Source organism: Hippopotamus amphibius, chromosome 9 (genome assembly GCF_030028045.1).
Source record: "Hippopotamus amphibius kiboko isolate mHipAmp2 chromosome 9, mHipAmp2.hap2, whole genome shotgun sequence".
Lineage (NCBI taxonomy): Eukaryota > Metazoa > Chordata > Mammalia > Artiodactyla > Hippopotamidae > Hippopotamus > Hippopotamus amphibius.
Window position 1 is genome coordinate 20,701,827 of NC_080194.1, and position 16,467 is coordinate 20,718,293.

Sequence of the window (16,467 nt, forward strand, 5' to 3'; positions counted from 1 at the left end):
TTTGCACAAATGTAGCTCAGAGATGTAGATAGGTTCTGACATTGGCGGTGGGGCGGGGGGATACACTTGGGGGTAGAACGAGAACAGAATGATGGAGGGGCTTTCATTCACCGTTGGTTTGTAGGGAATGAAGTGCATTGAAAAAGACACCCCTTTCCAAATCTCTACTGCTATTAAAGAAGTATTGGAAGAAGCAAAATACCTCTAAAAATCAGTCAATAACTACAGTAATTACTTGCAGTGAAATTTGAACAGACTTGTTAACTATAACCATGAAAGATATCTCACTGTCATATATATATATATATATATATATATATATAAACTTTTTTTTCTGTTTTACTCATATGGTCTTTGAAAGATAATAAGACAAGTAATTCCAACCTTGCCAATATAAAAGACTGTCCACAGAAAAATTATTACCCTAAGGTGCTACTCAAGGAATAAATGAACAAGTAGTGTGTGTGTTTGTGTGTGTGTGCGTGTATTTGTATATGTTATAGCAAGTGTGTATGTGTGGGGGAAGAATGTAGACAAGGAAATAGTTGTCAGTGCAGGCTAGACCTATACCTGATAGGGAAAGGTTAAAAATGATTAATTGTCACACACACGAGTAAAGATTAGAGTCACGAATCCAGGGAACACTTCCTGGTAAAAGTAATATAAGATACATGCGCTTTGAAATATAAGTAGTGGAAATAAGCTATATGAAAGGGGAAAGCATGTGTAAATACTAATGAAAATGAGCTCACTAAATTAAAAAGTAAGTGCATAAATGTCAGAAGGTTTGGAGTAGAAAATGAGAGGGAGGGAGACTTGCTGCTGACATGAGGATGTGGAGAGCATGAGCAGACATATACAAGACTCTTAAATGATGGTTAGTATGGGCACAGTTTTGGAAACAAGGGGAAGCAATTGAAGGGTTTTAAGCAGAGAGTGACATGGTCAGCTCTACATTTTGGAAAGATTTCGCCAGCTAAAAACTGGGAAATGCACTGGAGGACAGAAAAAGGAGGTTGTTAAGGAAGTTACCACTGCAATAATCTAGGGAAAAGACTGCAGTGGCCTAAATTAGATTAGAAGCAGTAGAGAAAGGGAAGCTTGGATTGATTTCAGCAAGACATACAAAATTGAATTAATAATATTTAATTAAAAATTTTATTTTGTGTGTGTGTGTGTGTGATAGGGAAAGAGCGGGAAGAAGTTAGTTACTAATGTTGCCATGTCTCTGGTTTAGGCAACAGTTAAATGCAGCCCTGCACTGATAGAGAATCCTTTGCATGAATAGTTCTTTAGTGAAAGTTGGGTTGACAAGTTCAATATTAAACCTGTAGGAAAATGGCTCAAATTCTCTCATCTTTAGTTTCTTTGTTTGCAAAATGCAATCCTACATGACCTCACACAGATTGTCATGTGTTAGATGGAGCAATTTATGTAAATCTTTTCCATGGTAGGTAACTCATTTTTTAAAATAATAAATTTTTATGACTGAGGAATTTGATGAATTTATAGTCTTTCTGCAGAATTATAAAGGAACTGGGTCCACCAATGGCCTTAGTCATGACTAATAAATTCATGCCATCTATAATAGGTCTCTATTACAATTCTTTACCTTTTCACATTTTTTAAATTCAGGTTTCTAGCACTCTTCATTTTCTTCTTGTTTGAAGGAAATTGGAATGCACCACTACAAGAACCTCAATATTTCTCCCTGGCATTAAGATTTTCACTGATGAACAGTAATCAGCCAGTAATAAAACAGTTATTAACATCCCAGGTTTTTTTTTCATTCTCACTAGCAAAGTCAAATAATAGATTACAAGCATTGACAATGTATTTATTATATGCAAGATGGTCTTATATATATTGACTCATCTCATCTTCTGAATAACTCTATGAGATAAGCACTAGAATTAATAAGCACTGGTATTAATTCCATTTTACAGTTAAAGAAATTGAGTCATAGGAATAATAACTTCCAAGAACATATTAAGGAAGTGTAACAGTCTGTCTCCAGTGTCCAGTGCCTTTGCCATTATACTGTAAGAACGTAGTGATTGGCTAAGAGTTTGTTATATTATAGTTAAAAGTTCACTGTGGACAGATGCATTGGGAATGCACGGAAGGACACACTAATTCCCACAGAGAACCAGCTGAACACCAGCAGACGGCCTGGGACACCAGAAAGGACCGCGGGGAGCCCGACATAGCCGCTAAGTTTTTGGTAGTATGGACAATATATCCCTCATACTTTCCTTTCATCCCTATCTTTTATACATTTTTATTCCTTTCTTTTTATTTGCATATTTCCAACCACATTACGCTCTCCTGTTCCCCTTTCTTCCAGCCTTTTTAAGTTTATTTTATCTTAACATACTTATAAGCAACACTATCGGTCTGCTCAGACTCCTTGCTCTATTCTCCACATGACGCACTGCCTTGGTATTTAATATTAGGCTTTTGTCTTCATCTTAGTTCTTAGTACAGTTGTCTAATTACATTCTGAGAATCTCCATTCTCTCTGGTGGTACTCTGGCTCTTTTCTATATTTGATCCTAGCTTACAAAATCTCCCTGGATTAATGTTTGCATGTGTAGGGTGTTGTTTGTTTGTTTGCTTTTGCTTTTGTCTCTGATTTGTTCTGTTTCAGTTGTCAATTTCTGCTGGGTTTCTCTTTGAATATCTGATAGCACACTGGGGTTCTGTCAGGTCTTTCTAGAGCCTTATGTCCTAACGGATTCAGTAATTGTGTGTCTTATACATGTATGTGTTTCCTAGACTTAATATTCGTTTAATCCAATAGTTGGGCATTAGTCTGAGGCTTGGACAGTCTTCTATAAACACCTCTATTGCCAGGACAAGCAACCCCAAAAGTTTGGACAACCGTGAGGAAACAAAGAAACACCATGCAGGCAAAGGAGCAGGAAAAAACCCCACAAGACCAAATAAATGAGGAGGAAATAGGAAAAATGCCTGAAAAAGAATTTAGAGTAATGATAGTAAAAATGATACAAAATCTCAATAACAAATTAGAGAAAGTACAAGAAACAGTTCATAAGAACTCAGAAAAACAAACAGCAATGGATAACAAAATAACTGAAATTAAAAATACTCTAGATGCTATAACCAGCAGAATGACTGAGGCAGAAGAACGAATAAGTGAGTTGGAAGATCGAATGGGGGAAATAAATGCCACAGAGAAGGAAAAAGAAAAAAGAATAAAAAAACTAGAAGCCAGTCTCAGAGACCTCAGTGATAACCTTAAATGTACCAACATTCGAATTATAGGCATCCAGAAGAAGAAGAAAACAAGAAAGGGTCTGAGAAAATATTTGAAGAGGTTATAGTGGAAAACTTCCCCAACATGGGAGAGGAAATAATTCACCATGTCCAAGAAGCACAGAGAGTCCCATACACAATAAACCCAAGGAGAAATACACCAAGACACATATTAATCAAACTAACGACAATTCAACACAAAGAAAAAATTTTAAAAGCAGCAAGAGAAAAGCAACAAACAACATATAAGGGAAAACCCATCAGGATAACAGCTGACCTTTCTACAGAAACTCTGCAGGCCAGAAGGGGATGGCAGGATATACTGAAAGTCCTGAAAGAGAGAAACCTACAGCCAAGAATACTCTACCCAGCAAGAATCTCATTCAGATTTGAGGGAGAAATCAAAAGCTTTCCAGACAAGCAAAAGTTAAGAGAATTCAGCACCACCAAACCAGCCTTACAACAAGTGCTAAAGGAACTTCTCTAAGTAGGAAACACAAGAAAAGGAAAACACCTACAAATACAAACCCAAAACAATTCAGAAAATGGTAATTGGAACACACATGTCAATAATCACTTTAAATGTAAATGGATTAAATGCTCCAACCAAAAGACACAGACTGGCTGAATGGATACAAAAACAAGACCCTTCTATATGCTGCCTACAAGAAACCCACTTCAGACCAAGGGATACATATAGGCTGAAAGGAAAGGGATGGAAAAAGATATTCCATGCAAATGGAAGTCCAAAGAAAGCTGGAGTAGCAATACTCATATCAGACAAATTAGACTTGAAAGTAAAGACTATTACAAGAGACAAGGAAGGACACTACATACTGATCAAGGGATCCATTCAAGAAGAACATATCACAATGGTAAATATCTATGCTCCCAATATAGGAGCACCTCAATACATAAGGCAAATGCTAACAGCTATAAAAGGGGACATTGACAGTAACACAATAACAGTGGGAGACTTGAACACCCCACTTACATCAATGGACAGATCATCCAAACAGAAAATAAATAAAGACACACAAGCTTTAAATGACACATTAGACCATCTTGACTTAATTGATATTTATAGGACATTCCATCCAAAAACGACAGACTACACTTTCTTCTCAAGTGCACACGGAACATTTTCCTGGATAGATCACATGTTGGGTCACAAATCAAACCTCAGCAAATTCAAGAAAACTGAAATCATATCAAGCATCTTCTCAGACCACAACGCCATGAGACTAGATATCAATTACAGGAAAAAAACTGCAAAAAATACAAACACATGGAGGCTAAACAATTCACTCTTAAACAACCAAGGAATCACTAAAGAAATCAAAGAGGAAATCAAAAAATATCTAGCAACAAATGACAACGAAAACACAACAACCCAAAACCTATGGGATGCAGCAAAAGCAGTTCTAAGAGGGAAGTTTATAGCAATACAGTCCTACCTTAAGAAACAAGAAAATGATCGAATAAACAACCTAATCTTACACCTAAAACAACTAGAGGAAGAAGAACAAAGAAACCCCAAAGTGAGCAGAAAGAAATCATAAAGATCAGAGCAGAAATAAATGAAAAAGAAAGGAAAGAAACCATAAGAAAAATAAATAAAACTAAAAGCTGGTTCTTTGAGAAGATTAACAAAATTGATAAACCATTACCCAGACTCATCAAGAAAAAAAGGGAGAAGATGCAAATCAACAGAATTAGAAATGAAAAAGGAGAAGTCACAACGGACACCTCAGAAATACAAAACATCATGAGAGACTACTACAAGCATCTATATGCCAATCAATTGGATAACCTGGAAGAAATGGATACATTCTTAGAAAAATACAATCTTCTAAGACTGAACCAGGAAGAAATAGAAACCATGAACAGACCAATCACAAGTACGGAAATTGAGGCAGTGATTAAAAATCTCCCAACACACAAAAGCCCAGGACCAGATGGGTTCACGGGCGAATTCTATCAAACATTTCGAGAAGAGTTAACACCTATCCTTCTCAAACTCTTCCAAAATATTGCAGAAGGCGGAGCACTCCCAAACTCATTCTACGAGGCCACCATCACCCTGATACCAAAACCAGGCAAAGATGGCACAAAAAAAGAAAACTACAGACCAATATCACTGATGAATATAGATGCAAAAATCCTCAACAAAATACTAGCTAACAGACTGCAGCAGCACATTAAAAAAATCATACACCATGATCAAGTGGGGTTTATCCCTGGGATGCAAGGATTCTTCAATATACGCAAATCAATCAACGTGATACATCATATCAACAAATTGAAGGATAAAAACCATATGATCATTTCAATAGATGCAGAAAAAGCTTTTGACAAAGTTCAACATCCATTTATGATAAAAGCTCTCCAGAAAATGGGCATAGAAGGAAATTACCTCAACATAATCAAAGCCGTATATGAAAAACCAAAAGCCAACATCATTCTCAATGGGGAAAAACTGGAAGAATTCCCTCTAAGGACAGGAACAAGACAAGGGTGTCCACTCTCACCACTATTATTCAACATAGTTTTGGAAGTTTTAGCCACAGCAATCAGAGAAGAAAAAGAAATAAAAAGAATCCAAATTGGAAAAGAAGAAGTAAAATTGTCACTCTTTGCAGATGACATGATATTATATATAGAAAACCCTAAAGACTCTACCAGAAAACTGCTAGCACTCATTGATGAGTTTAGTAAAGTAGCAGGATACAAAATTAATGCACAGAAATCTCTTGCATTCCTATACACTAACAACGGAAGAGCAAAAAGAGAAATTAAGGAAACTCTCCCATTCACCATTGCAACAAAAAGAATAAAATACCTAGGAATAAACCTGCCTAAGGAGGCAAAAGATCTGTATGCAGAAAACTTTAAGACATTGATGAAAGGAATCAAAGATGACACAAACAGATGGAGGGACATACCATGTTCCTGGATTGGAAGAATCAACATCGTGAAAATGTCTGTACTACCCAAAGCAATTTACAGATTCAATGCAATCCCGATCAAATTACCAATGGCATTTTTCACAGAACTAGAGCAAGAAATCTTACGATTTGTATGGAAACGCAAAAGACCCCGAATAGCCAAAGCAATCTTGAGAAGGAAAAGTGGAGTTGGTGGAATCAGGCTTCCTGACTTCAAACTATACTACAAGGCCATAGTGATCAAGACAGTATGGTACTGGCACAAAAATAGAAAGGACGATCAATGGAATAGAATAGAGAACTCAGAAGTAAGCCCAAACACATATGGGCACCTTATCTTTGACAAAGGAGGCACGAGTATACAATGGAAAAAAGACAGCCTCTTCAATAGGTGGTGCTGGGAAAATTGGACAGCAACATGTAAAAGAATGAAATTAGAGCACTTCCTAACACCATACACAAAAATAAACTCCAAATGGATTAAAGACCTACATGTAAGGCCAGACACTATAAAACTCCTAGAGGAAAACATAGGCAGAACACTCTATGACATCCATCAAAGCAACATCCTTTTTGACCCACCTCCTAGAATCATGGAAATCAAATCAAGAATAAACAAATGGGATCTCATGAAACTTAAAAGCTTTTGCACAGCGAAAGAAACCATAAACAAGACTAAAAGGCAACCCTCAGAATGGGAAAAAATAATTGCCTATGAAACAACAGACAAAGGATTAACCTCCAAAATAGACAAGCAGCTCATGCAGCTTCATACCAAAAAAGCAAATAACCCAATCCACAAATGGGCAGAAGACCTAAATAGACATTTCTCCAAAGAAGACATACAGATGGCCAGCAAACACATGAAAAGATGCTCAACATCACTCATCATCAGAGAAATGCAAGTCAAAGCCACAATGAGGTATCACCTCACACCAATCAGAATGGCCATCATCACAAAATCTGGAAACCACAAATGTTGGAGAGGGTGTGGAGAAAAGGGAACTCTCCTGCACTGTTGGTGGGACTGTAAGTTGGTACAGCCACTATGGAAAACAATTTGGAGGTTCCTTAAAAAACTACACATAGAACTACCATATGATCCAGTAATCCCACTCCTGGGCATATACCCAAAGAAAACCATAATCCAAAAAGAAACTTGTACCATCATGTTTATTGCAGCACTATTTACAATAGCCAGGACATGGAAGCAACCGAAATGCCCATCAACAAACGAATGGATACAGAAAATGTGGCATATATATACAATGGAATATTACTCAGGTATAAAAAGGGATGAGATGGAGCTATATGTAATGAGGTGGATAGACCTAGAGTCTGTTATACAGAGTGAAGTAAGTCAGAAAGAGAGGACAAATATTGTATGCTAACTCACATATACGGAATCTAAAAATGGTACTGATGAACTCAGTTACAAGAACAAGGATGCAGATACAGAGAATGGACTGGAGAACTCGAGGTATGGGAGGGGGCAGGGGGTGAAGGGGAAACTGAGACGAAGCGAGAGAGTAGCACAGACATATATATATTACCAACTGTAAAATAGTGAGTGGGAAGTTGTTGTATAACAAAGGGAGTCCAACTCGAGGATGGAAGATGCCTTAGAGGACTGGGGCGGGGAGGGTGGTGGGGACTCGGGGGGGGGGGAGTCAAGGAAGGGAGGGAATACGGGGATATGTGTATGGGAACAGATGATTGAACCTGGTGTACCCCCAAAAAATAATAAAAAATTAAAAAATTAAAAAAAAAAAAGTTCACTGTGTCCACCACAGAACTTATTGTGTGTTATTTCTTTCATCACTGTTGTATATATAAGTTTTCAGTATTTGGATTTATTCGCCATTTATTATTTGCCATTAAATAAAATTATGAATAGCATTCCTTTATTATTATTAATAATCATCTTTTGATTCCATTCTCATATTCGGCCTTCAAATAACTTCATGAGGAAAAGAACAAATTTTAATTCCTTTATTTGCTGGCAAATACACTAAGAACCATGAGTATATCATTTATCAGAAAAATATAGCCAGAAGTGTTACTAGCACCACTTTATTTTTTAAATTTATTTATTTGTTGGCTGCGTTGGGTCTTCGTTGCTGCACATGGGCTTTATCTGCTTGCTCTGAACGGGGGCTACTCTTCATTGTGGTGCGCAGGCTCCTCATCATAGTGGCTTCTCTTGTTGTGGAGCACAGGCTCTAGGCACGTGGGCTTCAATAGTTGCGGCACATGGGCTCAATAGTTGTGGCTCACGGGCTCTAGAGCACAGGCTCAATAGTTGTGGCGTATGGACTTTGTTGTTCCATGGCATGTGGAATCTTCCCAGGGCAGGGCTCGAACCTGTGTCCCCTGCATTGGCAGGTGGATTCTTAACCACTGCGCCACCTAGGAAGTCCAACTAGCACCACTTTAGATTCAATCATTCAAAGACCTATGAAAGGGGAAACCAGTTACTCTGTAGAAGTAAACTACCTTGACAGAAGCATTGGTTAACATCTTATCAGATTTTCTCACATTTACAAATGAGTGCATGTTTATCTTCCAATACATGTTTTTTCCCATAACATAAAACAAAAACTACAATGTTCATGTAGTCATGTTTTGCAACTGGCTTGTCTTGGAGATCTTTCCATGTCTACGTGTATTAAAATCCATTATACCCATACTATAATATATTTCACCACTGGACATTTAAGATTTTTCAATTTTTCTTTCTCTTTTGAAAAGTATTGAAGTCCATATAAGTGCGTAAAAATATTTTTCCTAAAGTTTTCTATGACATACGTTCCCTGAAGTGGAAATATTTTACCACAAAGTTGACATGTTAACTTTGATAGGTGCTAGTAAATTGCCTTCCTGTAAACTAGGCTAGTCTGTAATTCTCTTATCAGGGTATTCTGATATTCTTCTCAACACTTTCACCTGAACTGGAAATTGTCCTCCCTCCCTTTATATGTTCGTTGACGGTGTGAGTGAACAATGATATCTTCTTTCTGATATAATTTCCAATCACTTCCTTAGAAAGATTGATTGCATTTTCATTACTTTAATCATTACTTGTATTTCTTCCTCTATAAGTTATCTGTTTAGGTCTTTTACCTATTTATATTTTGGATTAGTTATTGTATTTCTCTCCTGGGGCTGCTATAACAAGGTACCACAGGATGCGTGACTCAAACAGCAGAAATTTCTGTCTCACAATTCTAGAGTCTAGAAATCCAAAATCAAGTTGTTAATTTCTTATGATGGCTGTCGGGGAAGGATCTATTCTAGGGCTGTCTCCTTGGCTTGCAGATGGCTGTCTTCACCCTATGTCTCTTCACATTGTACTCGATGTGTGACTCCATGTCCACAGTTTCCCTTTTTATAAGGACACCAGTTATATTAATTTAGAGCCCACTCCAATGACCTCACTTTAACTTGATAACTTCTGCAAACACCCATCTCCAAATGATGTTACATATGAGGGGTTAGGACTTCAATATGAATTTTGGGGGGACACAATTCAACCCATAACAGTTATCTAACCTGCTGATTTGTAGACTGTGTCCAGTATGGTTTTTAGTTGTTATTATTAACATATAGAAAATATTTTCCAAATCTGTTATTGATATTTCAATTTATCATCCCCTACAATTTTTAAAATATATTTCTAGATAAATATTTTCCTTTACGGCATATGAATTTTTCTTGCACAGGTGGATCGTCTCCATCCTAATATTATTATTTTTTTTTATAAATTTATTTATTTATTTTATTTATTTATTGCCTGTGCCGGGTCTTTGTTGCTGCACACGGGCTTTCTCTAGTTGCTGAGAGTGGGGGCTACTCTTCATTGTGGTGTGCAGGCTCCTCATTGTAATGGCTTCTCTTGTTGTGGAGCATGGGCCCTAGGCGTGTGGGCTTCAATATTTGCAGCACATGGGCTCAGTAGTTGTGGCTCATGGGCTCTAGAGCACAGGCTCAATAGTTGTGGCGCACGGGCTTAGTTGCTCTGTGGCATGTGGAATCTTCCCAGAGCAGGGCTTGAACCCGTGTCCCCTGCATTGGCAGGCGGATTCTTTACCACTGTGCCACCTAGGAAGTCCCTAATATTATTTTTTAAAAGTTTGTGTATGTTTATGAAAATGCATTAATTTTTCATTGTTACTAAACTACCAAATTAATTTTGGAATATGTTTTATACTTATGGTAAAAGGAATATGACTTAGATGTGGATAGCAAATTGTTTTAGCATAATTGGGATGATCCTTTCATCACTGATTTTTAAATGACATTTTTCCTATCAAATCCCTTTTTACTGTATGTTTTGAATTCTCTATTCTGATCTGTAGATGAATTTGTCTCAGAGCCATATCATGGTTTAATTACTGAAACTGTGCACTGTATTTTGATATTCCCTAGATATTATTACCCTATTGTTGTTATTCATAAATTTATTGAATTTTTTCTGTATTTGTTTTTCTCAGTGAATTTTAGAGTCAGCTTGTCAATTTCTTAAAAATTCCAACAGGGAATTTAATTAAAATTACATTCATATTACAGTTATATTTAGGGAACTAGATAACAATAAGGCATCTTCCAGTCCAGAAGCATGGAGTGTCTCATACATATTCTAGTTATTTTATACAATTCAGTAATGATTTACAGTTACTTTGTAGAGTTCTTATTCATTTCTTTTTAGACCTATTGCTGTTATTATGGATGGTTTTTTCCATTCAGTTGTCTAAACGGATTTTACCAGCTTCTTTTAAAGCTATTGACCTTCTAAGTCGATCTTGATTCTACATACCTTGTTAAGCAAACATTAGTGCTACTGTTACTCAGTTGATTTGTTTGGCTTTTTTAAATAGACAGCAATTTTTTTTTGAATAATACCAACCACTTTTTTCCTAATAGTATAACATTCTTTTTCTTTGCTAATTGCATTGGCTAAGACCTCCAAAACAAGGTTGAATAGAGAAAGTGATAATGCATCTTCTATCTTGCTCTTGGCTTTAAAATAGATGTATTAATTATGTTTCACCACTGAGCAAAATATATGCAACTGTTTGCTGTAATTTTCAGGTGATACCATTTTTTTAAATAAAATTTTCATTGAGTTATAATATCCATACGGACAAAAATGCACAATCCCAGGGCACCATTCATGCACCATGACAAAAATTGTACAAATAGAAAGTGCACCTTAGAAGTTTTCTTTGACTTCACCCACTTATTACATTTATTCTTCTCTCCAAGTAGAAGCAATATTCTGACTTCTATTACTTTATAATCATTTGCCTATGTTTCAAATTTATATAAGCGCAATCACTGAATGTCTTTTGTGTTTGATTTGTTTAATACAACATAATGTTTGTGTAGAGAAATAGTTGTTATTTTTTATTACTGCTTGGTATAGGAGTAAATAAGTATGCTTCAATGTATCTATTCTAGTGTTGACAGAGATCTGTGCTTTTTTCCCCCAGTTTTTGACTGTTGTGAATAATGCTGCTATTAATATTTTATATGCCTTATATTTAACATATAAATACATGTATGCTGGGTATATATCTAAGAATGGAATTGCTTTACTATAGGGTATGCCTTTGTTCAACTTCAGCAAATACCATCAAAGAATTTTCTAAACTGCTATAGAGTAGGAGAGGTGGAGAAGTACAATTCACATTCTTATTTAACACTAGTATTGTCAGTAAATATTTTTTTATTTCAGTCACTCTAGTAGTTGTATAATAGTATCTTAATTTAGTTATAATTTGGATTTTACTGGTGATTCATAAAGTGAGTACTTTACATTATTTGCATACTATCTTTTATAAATGTTTGTTCATGCCTTTTGCCATTTTTCCCTTTTTTTGTCCATTGCTTAATTTAACTCATAGGAGGTATTTATGTATTCCAAATAGGAGCCATTTGTTGGTTAAATGCATTGAAAAAATTCCCTACTCTGCTGCTTGAAATCTCCATTTCTAAATAGTGTCTTTGGATGAATAGACATTCATAATACAAATATAGACCAAATTATTAACCTTTTACATTGAGTTGTCTCTTTTATACCCAAATTAAGAAATATAGGCTTACTTACTATGTTATGTTCTAGAAGCTTCTGTATTAATTAGTTATATTATTCATTTAACTTTTCACATTTTAGATCTGCAATCCACCTGGAATTGTTTTGATCTGTATTGCGTGAGTTAGGGTCAAGATGCATTTATTTTCATAAGTATACAGAATTGAATCAGCACCATTTATTGTACCTATAATCACCTCCTAGTATTTTGCAGTGACAAATTTTTTTTTTGCAGTGACATTTTTTATAAATTCCTTTTCTAAATTAAAAAGTGCCTGTTTCTATATTATTTAATGCATCAAACTGGTCTACCTGTCTATCATTTTGTTAATGCCATTTTCTCTTAATTAATGTAGTTTATAAAATTGTGAAATGTAGATATCTAGAAGTCTGAAAAATTGAATTTTGTCTTTTTCTTCAAGATTCTCTTGCCTCTTCACAGCCCCTTGCATTTCCATATACCTTTTGGTTTGGATATACCAATTTCAACAACAACAAAATAACTGTCAATACTAATAAGATGTTTGGGTATTAATGGAGACTGACATTTCAAAAATACTAAATTTTATACTTCATATACATTTCATTTATTTTAACTCTTTACTTTTTTAATTAGCTATTATTCATAATATTACATAGGTTTTTTTATTTATTTATTTTATTTATTGGCTGTGTTGGGTCTTTGTTGCTGCACATGGGCTTTCTCTAGTTGATGTGAGCAGGGGCTACTCGTCATTGTGGTGTGTGGGTTCCTCATTGTAGTGGCTTCTCTTGTTGCAGAGCACAGGCTCTAGGCACATGGGCTCAATAGTTGTGGCTCACAGGCTCCAGAGCACAGGCTCAATAGTTGTGGCTCACTGGCTTAGCTGCTCCGTGGAATGTGGAATCTTCCCAGAGCAGGGCTCGAACCCATGCCCCCTGCATTGGCAGGCAGATTCTTAACCACTGCGCCACCTGAACGGTGCTACCGCTGTCCCAGAAGCCAAAAAGTGCTGCCACCGACCGGCCTCCCCAGCTCGGTCCCCGTTGAGCTCCTGACGGCCCCTAGGGAGAGCGAACACCACCACCTCCAACTCTGCCTGCCCCGGGCCAGGCCGTCACCGTACCGCCAGTGCCACAGCTGCCATGTTGAAACCCCACTTCTCTCCTCCTTCCCCTCACCGCTCCGCCCCTTTGGGCGTCTAACATTTCATTTATTTATTTAAAGATTTTTAAGTTTTCTCTCAACATTTTATAGTTTTTTTGTGTAGAGGTCTTGTATCACTTAAATTTACATCTGCATTTTGTTTTTCTTTAAGAATTTTTATTGAGATACAATTGACATACAATAAACTGCATATATTTAAAGTGTACAGTTTGTATATCTAGATATTTGAATTTTTATCTAATTATACGTTTTACCTTTTAGACATTCATTTCCAACTGCATCTTGTTGACATATTAAAGATGGATTTTTATGTATGATTTTGCTTTTAGCAAACTCAATTCTAAGAAATGATCTGTAGAATCTTTTGTATTTTGTAAAGAAATAATCATATTGTCTGCAACAATGATAGTTTCTCTTTTTTTCAATACTTAACCCTTCTACTAAGTTCTTTATCTTACTTTGTTATCAGAACCAAGAAGCTATTCTACAATGTTCAATAGAATTGGTGATATAAATATCTTTTTCTTTTTCCAGATTGCAGGAATACAGACATTCTTTTCTTATTCTAGATGACAGTGGAAAGAGCTTTCAGTAACACAAATGTGGTATTTCCTATAGATTTTTTAGTCACTTTTTAAAAAACAATCAGATGTAAAAAGTTCCCTTCTATTTTTGGTTTCTTAAATCTGCTCTGTTTTAGTTATGAATGGAATTTGAAAGCTGTCAAATGAGTGGGTTTTTTTTAATTGTTGTACATATTATTTACTCACAATTCTTTCATTCCTCCCTACCTTTGCCTCGTTGCATATGTAGGAAGAATGAACATCCCCACACCATTCAGTGGGTCATCTGACATTCCAATGGAATGTAAGTGGGATGGCCCATCAAAGACTTTAAATTGCTGTTTGTCTGATTTAGCTTAGCCTCTTACTCTCCTGCTAATGGATACATGAAGAAATTCCCCCAGATCACTACTGTTACTTCAAGATTCTTCAGAAAAAATAATTTTAGAAAAAAAACAGCATTTGATTCATATTCTGAAGCAGAAACACCCCAGTGATTCTTCAATCTGAGTGTGAAAAATTAATGTTACTGTAAGCCATCAGGCTGTTGGAGAAATTTGTGATGCTACCTTTAGCAGCATCAGAGCAAAAATTTGTCTCGCATGCATTTGTTGAGATAATCATAGACATTTTTTCTTTTATATTATTAATATGTTGAATTAAATTGATTCATCTTACATGTATAATTAATTATTGCATTACATCAACTTCCCATTATTGAAATTAATTCTTTTTAATAACATATAATTCTGTTAATTTGTTTGTTAATATTTTTTTTAGGATTTTTACATTTTTTCTCATGGGAGAAATTCATTTGTAAATTTCCTTTCTCATCATATACTTGTAAAGCTTGGGATCCAGGTTATGTTTAGTTCATGAGACAAACTGGGATGTATTCCCTCTTTTCCTATTTGCTGAAAGAATTTGTGTATGATTGGTAATATTTCCTCCTTAAATTCATAGAACTGACATGTAAAATCATCTGGTCTGCAGTATCCTTTGTGGAGAGGTATTTAGAGATCCAATGCGTTAACATATTTTTAACTCTTCAGATATCCTAATTGTCCCTGTGTCAATATTAGTAAGACACATTATTTTTAGGAATTCATTTCACTGTCATTCATTTAGTTCATCATTCCGGATGTCAGTAATTTGATCTGAGCACAACTGGGCAGTTCTCCTCTTGGCTGGAGTTACTCTTACTTCTTTGGAGATTTCCTAATCAACAAAATGGCTCCGCACTGTGATTGACATGATATCATTTTGTCAGTGAAGACGACAGGCCCATCTGCCTCTCTTCCTCCAGCAAGCTAACCAGCCCTGCTCATATTTCAGTTGGTTAGGGTTTTAAGAGAATTAACAGAGGTAAAGGAGTATTTCTTCAGGTTTAATCTTGGAATTGCAAGACATCACATCTTCCATATTATATTGGTCACAAAACAAGTCACAAGTTCAGTCCAGATTCAAGGGGTAAAGAAATATATTTTACCTCTTGATGGAAAAAGCTTAAAAGTCATAAATTGGCGTGTATGTAAGGAGAAGAATGATTTTGGTCATATTTGCAAATGATCTGTTATGTAACCCCAATTGCTGAGTTAAGTTCCTGTACTTCATTTCTCAGAGATTGGTCTTTTGAGTACTTGCCACCTTGTGCATTGGTGGTTCTCCAATGCTTTCAAAGGGATTTTTTTGACTTTTTTTTTTCCAGTTTTTCCAGTGGCTTCAAAATTGTTTGACAACAAACGTCGAATTTCACTAAAGATGGAAGTTTGGGGGCCATTATTTAACTAATTATTTTCTTTACCTTTCAAAGGCAATCAATTACTCAATTGATTCCCATCTCTTCTCCAACTCTGAATATTTGAACACTTTTATTTGCAACCACCCAATCTTACTGTCCTGCTTCAGTTCTTCATCATCTCAATATTTATAGCATGATGTTAATTTCTTATTTGCTTCTCCAATCCACTTAATGCACTGCTTTCAAATCAGACTTTCTAAATGTAACGTTCTATTTGGATCAACTTATACTTTACAATATCGATGGCTCCTTTGGCTATGTCAAGGTCAAGGCCACTTGCCTTCTGGCTTGAAACTATCTTCACCGTCCTGCAGTTTCCTTTGTTCAGGTGTCTCTTGCTCTTCTCATCTTATGTGTCCTGTGTTTAGTTAATTAGCAACTAAAGAGAATTTCTTGAAAATATTTAAATGTATTTTGTCCACTTTCATTTCTATGAATAAACTGAAGCTGAAATTAAAATAAATTCCCCTAGTAATCATGTATTAAATTCTTCCTAATAGCCAGGACCCTCAAAAACTGTCATACTCTAGTCTTACCACTTTTGATTTCACAACACAAAACCTCTACATACATCAAGCCAGTCTCATCTCTTTCTCTATTCTGCACTTCCTTCAGAGTTTTATATTAATAGTATA

At 35.8% G+C, this 16,467-nt stretch overlaps 1 protein-coding gene across 2 annotated transcripts in view; it reads right to left on the reverse strand.

Annotated features, from left to right (window-relative positions):
• Nucleotides 1-16,467, reverse strand: part of LUZP2 (leucine zipper protein 2) — a 494,920-nt gene that overhangs the window by 267,619 nt on the left and 210,834 nt on the right. The window lies entirely within an intron of this gene.